Below are 8,351 nucleotides of genomic sequence, written 5' to 3'. Positions count from 1 at the left end.
TATTTAAGTCCTCCTGCAGATGTCCTGACTTTTTCTTAAAGATGAGCTCTGTAAAGACAGGGGCCAGGTCATCCTCTCCCCTGCCCCCCAACCTGGAAGCAGCTCCCGTCCTTTCCCTCCCGCACAGTGCTGAAAGGCTGCTGCAGGCCACATTCTGGTGTGAACCCTGGCAGAAAACTGGGGGGGGGAGGGCACATCTGACCCTGCATTCCCACCCACATGTATTGCCTCGGGAAGATGTGGGGTCAGATACCAGGAGAGTCAGGTCTGTCCCAGGAGCCCAGCCAGGCAGGGAGTGCGGTGCTCAGTCATCCCCAGTGTGAGAGAGGAGGGTGTGTGTGTGTGTGTGTGTATCACCTCTCCCTGTGTGAACCTTAAAGATGAGTAGGTAAATAAAAAGAATCCAACTATGCAGGGTCTCAGTTAACAGGGTCTCAGTCAACTTGATGTTAATTTAAATGTTTGTACTACATAGTTCTGATTGACTGCGGTTGAACTCACTTGAATATGAGTAATTTTACCAGGTGTCCCATATTCAGCATAGGGAAATATGGTCACCCTATTTATGTATTATTTTTATAAATAAACAAGACTACATCAGAGAAAATACCTGGCTCGATCATCAGTTTCTTCTCCTAGTGAAAACAACTTGCAAGGCCCCAAACTTTGACTAGCTGCTTGGGTCAAAAGGGGTAACAGTATCTTTCATCAGCTGCCTTGTCCACCCCAATGAATTGAGAGTGTATTTAAAATGTTGTACCTTCTTTACTAATGAATGACACTTGAAGTTTCATTATTAGTTGTTATCTCTGCTGTAGTCCTGGCTACAAAATGTCATCTGCTCCTGGCAAATGGTGGCATTCTTTGAAATGCAGATCACAAAATATTTCTTACTAATTGTGAAAGCATCAGAATCTTGCCCTGCCTGGCACATGACTGCAAGAGTGGCCTCACTGATTCCAATAGGAGTGCTTAGGATACTAGTCACCATGAATAAGCATATCAGAATCTGGCTTAGACTGGAAGGGAGATCACCAGCTCTGAACCTCCGAAGCTCTGCTATAGCTGATGCTGAAAATTATTAGTTGTGATATGGAACCTGATTCTGAATTCCTTCATACTCCTATTGAATCCACTGGGAGTTAGGAATGCATGAGCAGAGAACAAGAACCATTTTTCACTGATGCAGAAAGTGCTGCTTTTTAAATAAGAAACATTTACTCCTTCTCAGCACCAGAGCTTTCAGGTATCTTAGCACAACCATCACACTGCATTGGCAGAGTTTGAATCAACATAAATGAATGCCTTTTGTTAATGCTTGAATCATACTAAAGTTTACATGATTCATCCAAAGGGGGAAAAAACATGATTTTGAAAAGAAATCATGTTTACATTAATCAAGTCAATAAGAGTACACATATCTTGGCCTCTCACTGTAAAATTTTAGATAAACAAATTTCAGTCCAGCAAAGATTCGAACTCTTGGAACTTGTCTTTGCATCTGGAAAACAGCTGTTTTAGGAAAAGATTCCAAACCTTGGGCTTGATCCTCATTGAGTCCCATTCCATCCCTTCACACACTGGCAGCACAAAGATAAGAGAAAGTTGGCTCAAATTAGCAAGCAGATATTCCTCTTGCACTTGGCAACATGAAGCCTATTCAGACAGTTACATAGTCTGGGAGGGAGTATATCATGGGTGTGTTGGGTGCCAGGGGGAAACATACACCACTGTGGAAATTCAATACTAGCGGAATTGCCTCATGAGGTCATTACTGCTGTCTTAAGTTAGAGCAGTGCTGAGGTTGGTGTTTCTTGGAAGTCAGACCAGCCCCTGACTGCCCCAGAACAACGGTAATTGAGTAACAGCATCTCTATAACCCCACTTCCCTCCGTCCAAATCCTAGTCCATACATAGCTCAGCAAAACCTGAGGATCTATCCTTCTGTCACTGCTATGTCAATAAAATTGAAACTTTTTTTGTAGTCCAAATTTACTGTATAGTGGCTCTCCAAAAGGACTCAGTCTTACAGTGCTTGCACTGCCAAAACTTCCATTAACTGCTATAGGGTTTTTAGTGGAGAAGGTATGGAGGAGTGGGCCAAAATGTGTAATGAAACAACATGGTTTGATTATGTTCTTGTATCTTTAATGTTACTTACCCTAAATGCAGTAATCAACCTAAATTAACTTTAATGAGTATAATCAAACCACAGATGACCCTCCCCAAGAAAGTGCATGTGAAACCCACAGACTGCAATAAGTGAATTGTTGCCCCAAAATCCTCACAGCGGTATGAAATGTGAGTGGATGGAGGATTTTGAATTAACAGCAAACCAAAGATGTGATGTGTCTAGCCAGAGATGTGATCGGGTCTCTAATCGCTTTGGCATTATGCAAAATTAATATTTTGATTTGCAATTTTTTTTGCAGATGGAACACAAATGGGGACCCAGTGCAAAAATGTCAGTACTTCTTTTGATGGGACCCCCTTTGCTCCCATCTTCTTTGCTTTCGCACAAACTGTTCAGAGACCTTCCTTTTGTAGATAACATCATGTAATTATTTACAGTGCTTCACTTTACCAAGTTTTGCATACTCATGCAGCCATAATATTTATGGAGTTATTCAGCCTAACTACCCCTTGTCCCAAGGTGGGGAAGAGGGGAGAGATTGGGGAAGGTCTCTCCTCACAGAGAGCTCCCTTTATCAGAACAGGTCTCCCTCCCTCCCCTTGCACTTCCTTCCTTTGCTCTTTTATCCAGTCTCCTTGTTAATGAGCTCATTAGCTATCTAGTCCCAATCTGATCTGGTAATTAGGAACTCCTCTCCTTACTCAAAAAGAAAAGGAGTACTGGTAGTACCCTAGAGACTAACAAATTTATTTGAGCATAAGCTTTTGTGAGCTACAGATCACTTCATCGGACATCCGATGCTCAAATAAATTTGTTAGTCTCTAGGGTGCCACCAGTACTCCTTTTCTTTTTGCGGATACAGACTAACATGGCTGCTACTCTGAAACCTCTCCTTATTCAAGCTCTCCCTGGGGCTCAGCTGATTAAACAATGATTAACCTGTGGATTCCTAGCACACCGTCACACTTCCCATTATTGCCAGAAGAAGTTATGGTAATTTTAAAGGTTGGGTGTTCGGTTTTGTTTTTTTCTTTTATAAAATTATTCTTTGCTGCATTCATTTTCATGCTGACAAAAATGGGAGCGAGAGACCTGGCTGAAGTTAATACCCATGCACCCCCACTTGCCCCTCTGGGGAAAAAAAAATCCTAGCTCTCATGCAAACCATCCTGGAAAAAATGTGAAGCAAACAAGGCAAAATTAAGACTTTTGTAGTTCTGGAAACCCCTTTCTAAAATACACTCACTTGGTTTCGAGCATTGAGCATTTTTTTTACTAGCTCTAGCTCATTGGTTCTCTTTGGTTGTACCATCTAGTTCAGTTAGTGACCTATTCTCACAGTCAATGGGCTGTTAACTGAATAATTCCAATACAGATTCTTTGTGATTCCATGTCACAGAAAAATGTCCAAATGATATTTTCTTTTCTGAATGAACAAGACATAAAAAAATTGCTACCGAAAATATGGCCGTGCTTTGACTTTAGCCAGACTTGCCCTGTGATGGGGACATAATCCTGCCTCCTCTTATATGACTGGGTCGGACATCACGTTCAGCATCTTCCTGTGTGTCACAACTACATTGAAACTCTTTAGTTTAGGTTGCTTTTAGGACTGTCAAGCGATTAAAAAAATTAATCGTGATTAATCATGCCATTAATTAATAATAGAATACCATTTATTTAAATATTTTTGAATGTTTTCTACATTTTCAAAGATATTGATTTCAATTACAACACAGGATACAAAGTGTACTGTGCTCCCTTTATATTTATTTTTGATTTAAAATATTTGCACTGTAAAAAACAAATAGTATTTTTCAATTCACCTCATACATGTTCTGTAGTGCAATCTATTTATCATGAAAGTTGAACTTATAAATGTAGAATTATGTACAAAAAAACTGCATTCAAAAATAAAACAATGTAAAACTTTAGAGCCTACAAGGCCACTCAGTCCTACTTCAGCCAATTGCTCAGACAAAACAAGTTTGATTACAATTTGCAGGAGATAATGCTGCCCGCTTCTTGTTTACATTACCTGAAAGTGAGAAAAGGTGTTCTCATGGCACTGTTGTAGCTGGGGGTGCAAGATATTGCCAGATGTGCTAATGATTCACATGTCCCTTCATCTTCAACCACCGTTCCATAGTACATGAGTCCACGCTGATGACGTGTTCTGCTCGATAATGATCAAAAGCAGAGCAGACTGATGCATGTCCATTTTCATCATCTAAGCCAGATGCCGCCAGCAGAAGGTTGATTTTCTTTTTTGGTGGTTTGGGCTCTGTAGTTTCTGCATCAAAGTGTTGCTCTTTTAAGACTTTTGAAAGCATGCTCCACACTTCATCCCTCTCAGATTTTGAAAGGACTTCAGATTCTTAAGCCTTGAGTTGAATGCTGTAGCTATTTTTAGAAATCTCACATTTTATCTTCTTTGCATTTTGTCAAATCTTCAGTGAAAGTGTTCTTAAAATGAACATATGCGAGGTCATCATCCGAGAATGCTAGAACATGAAATATATGGCAGAATGCAGGTAAAACAGAACAGGAGACATACAATTCTCCCCCAAGAAGTTCAGTCACAAATCTAATTAACTCATTATTTTTTTAACTAGCATCATCGGAATGGAAGCATGTCCTCTGGAATGGTGGCTGAAGCATGAAGGGGCATACGAATGTTTAGCATATCTCTCACGTAAATACCCTGTGTAAGGGGACTATTGCCCCCTTACTAACATTCAATGGGGGTGTTAAAAGTATTAAAAGGGGGAAGGGTCGATGGGGAATCAGGACCTTGAGACTGACAGCCCCCAGGTACAATGGGGAGAGGCCAATGCTCCAGGTCAGCCTGAATGACAGGGCAAGGAGGCTAATCAGGGAGTCAGGAGGCCAGGGAGGTCCCGTCCTTCGTGTGAGCTGGATTTGCCTGGGTCAGACAGAGCCAAGCTAAGGAGAAAGCAGGGGCCCAAGCTAACCTGGAGAGCAGAGCTGGGCCAGATCCAGAGGGACCAGAAAAGCAGCCCAGAGAGAGCAGACCCTGTCCTGGGAGCAGAGCTGCAACAACCAGAGACAGAGGGGCCAAAGAAGCAGCCCAGGGAGCTGGAGGAAGAGCAGTAGCAGCAGTGCAGAGACAGAGTGGCGGAGCTGGGGCTGGAGCAGTCCGGAGCTGGGTGCAGTGAGCAGCTGGGGAGACCGAGGGGGACTCTGGGCAGCAGGCCCAGCACAGGGAGACACCTCAGCCAGGTGGTTTTGCAGGCCAGACTTGGATCGTAACCCCGACAGGGCGGGGGCAACACTGGGAAGAAGGATCCTACCACTTACAGCCTGAGACTGTGTGGCCACCGGAGCAAGTGTCCAACCCACAGCATCCCTGCAGCACAGCCAGGGCCTGAGAAGAAGGCCTGAGATGTACAAGGAACAGACTGTGAACTGCCCTGATATTCCAGAGACACTGTTTGTGATGTTCCCTGCCACAGAGCGGGGTGATGTGTTTCCTTTAACCTTTCCCATTTCCCTTTATTCTTTTTAAAATTAATTGTTGATTAAATAACTTGCATTTGCTTTAACTTGTATGTAATGGTCAGTGGGTCAAAGAAGTGCCCAGTGCAGAGAGAGAACCCTGGAGTGGGAACACCCTAGCCCCTGTCCTAGGTTACCACAGCAGGGTTGGGGTCGAGCCTCCCAGGAATCCTGGGCCCAGCCTTGTTGGGGTTACGAGGACTCTGCCAGACAGGAGAGTGGAAGGGGAGTCCTCAAGGGCAGGGAGGCCACTGGGTAAAGGAAGTGGGAGTGAGGTCTCAGATCCTTTCACTAGCCCACTTTACCAGGGTAGTGCAGAAGCCAGGAAAGTTCCCCACAATAGTGGGACTATTCCCCTGCTTACACTTGCAATACTGGCTACAAAAGTGCCATGTGAATGCCTGTTCTCACTTGCAGGTGACATTGTAAATAAGAAGCAGGCAGTAATATCTCCTATAAATGTAAACAAACTTGTTCGTCTTCGCGATTGGCTGATCAAGAAGTAGGACTGAGTGGACTTGTAGCCTCTAAAGTTTTACATTGTTTTGGTTTTGACTGCAGTTATGTAACAAAAATAAAAATAAAAAATCTATATTTGTAAGTTGCACTTTCACGATAAAGAGATTGCACTACAGTACTTGTATCTTTTATTTATAATTTTTACAGTGCAAATATTTGTAATAAAAATAATATAAAGTGAGCACTGTACACTTTGTATTCTATGTTGTAATAAAAAAAATCAATATATTTGAAAATGTAGAAAACCATCCAAAAATATTTAATAAATTTCAATTGGTATTCAATTGTTTAACTGCGATTAATGTTTTTAATCACGATTCATTTTTTTTAGTAAATTGCGTGAGTTAACTGAGATTAATTGACAGCCCTAGTAGTTTTATATCATTTGTATATGATTTTTCACTAATCACAAATGAATACAACTGATTAACCATAAATAGAAATATCTAGGCTAGAAGTCAAGTATTGAACATCTGTTAGCAACTTATTAATGGAATACTACTTTTTTTTAAAACTGGGCTGTGGTATACTGTAAATTGTAGGCTGCTCAGCATTAGATTCCAGTTGAGTTAACAGATAAAAGGCCACAATATTGGCTCATTTTATCAATTCTTTTTGGTATATTAGTCCAAGCATACTGCTGTAAATCCTTATTATGGACAGTGAAATGATTTAGCAGAAAAGTCAACACAAACAGAGAAGTTCCCTAGCGGATACAAGGAATCCATATTTAACATTGTTAGAATATCACACTAAGCCTCACAGTGCTTTAGTAGGAACACATATGGGCAGATGAACAAAAATCTCAGTGCCAACATCTAACAAGCTTCTTAAGCCAGAAACAATTAACCCTAAAGTAGTTACAAAAGAAACTAAAGAAGACTTTCTAACAAGAATGCCAAACTGTTACCCTTTTCCAACTAGGAGAGAATACTAGATTCCAAACAGAAAAGGATGAGCAACTGTCAGGATAGTAGCTATACACTTAGCTCTGAGGTCATATATTATAACCACTTGTCAGGATCAGTCTGACAGAAGGAATATAATTGCTATATAATTCTGTAAATAAACTCCATGTGAGCCCACAGTTCTAACAAGGGGTAATTTGTAGTCCACCCAAAATCTTCAGGTCTTCATTGGTCCTGGAAAAGTTTCAATTAGCAATAATCATGCCTCATTTGAGCCTCACAGACTATGATACTGCCACTGCGCACAGCAGAAGGTAAACATCAAAGTCTAGCTTTGCCAAAATTAGGGTTACCATCAACTCCACTCCAGCAGCTTTAGGTTTGAAACCAACTGGAATCACATTTCAATTTCTGAAGCATTAGCCTTGAGTCAAGTGCTACCACATTAACATTAATACAGTTATTCTGCTTCTTATGGTGTCTAATTCCCAGACCGTTGTGACATCATACAGAAGCCCTGAATTATTTATTTGATTAAAAGGCTATCTAATAACTTTATTTGACAGATAAACTATTTCGCAATGCCCTTAGGCAAAGGATATTAACATCTGGCTCTTTCACATAACACCATAACTTACAAATAACCTTTGTAATACTTAATTATGTAGTAGTCTTGTGCCGAAAAGCTCCACCATCTGCGATATGGTTCATTGACTTTGTCTGTTCTTGTACACATAGTTTGTTGAGACACTGTAAATTCATACACTAACCATTGTAAAGCCCTATTCATTCTGATGTTAATCATGTAGGAGTAAATCCCTTTCTTTAATCATATTTAATCTGCTTTTGAGCTTTGCAATTTTGCTAAAACAAATTTTAATTACTCACTATTAGGGGCAATTCCACAATTTACAAAAAATAGAAGTCCCTAGCACTACTTCTATCGAGACTCCTGTAATGAAGATGGTGAAGTTCATGGATTTAAAGAATTAAGAGTTATTGGTATACAGCGTTTATAGCAGTATTCTTATAGAAGCAAATAATAAATACATTGCAAAGGTGACTTGCCAGAATTTAGCTTAATTTAGGGAAACTTTATGTCATATATTTTAACAAATAAAGATACTTACTGATCTTTAGCGAGACAGAACTATTCATGGAAAATGCTTTACGGGTAATTGCAAAGACCCACATTTTCAATTTTTTTATTTTTGGTGTTCTGCCTATTTGAAATATTTGATGAAGGTCTTCCATTTACATGCAATATTCAG

The 8,351-nt window shown here is 40.5% G+C and overlaps 1 non-coding gene across 1 annotated transcript; it reads right to left on the bottom strand.

Moving 5' to 3' along the window:
- Positions 1-7,210: 7,210 nt before the first annotated feature.
- On the bottom strand, positions 7,211-7,390 carry LOC119856448. Its single transcript, XR_005293299.1, has one exon. It is a non-coding gene; the product is annotated as a U4 spliceosomal RNA (small nuclear RNA).
- Between the last annotated feature and the right edge of the window lie 961 nt (positions 7,391-8,351).

The sequence above is a fragment of the Dermochelys coriacea genome, chromosome 5 (assembly GCF_009764565.3).
Source record: "Dermochelys coriacea isolate rDerCor1 chromosome 5, rDerCor1.pri.v4, whole genome shotgun sequence".
NCBI lineage: Eukaryota > Metazoa > Chordata > Testudines > Dermochelyidae > Dermochelys > Dermochelys coriacea.
Note: the sequence above shows the minus strand (reverse complement) of the source record. Positions and strands in the feature narration are given on the sequence as shown.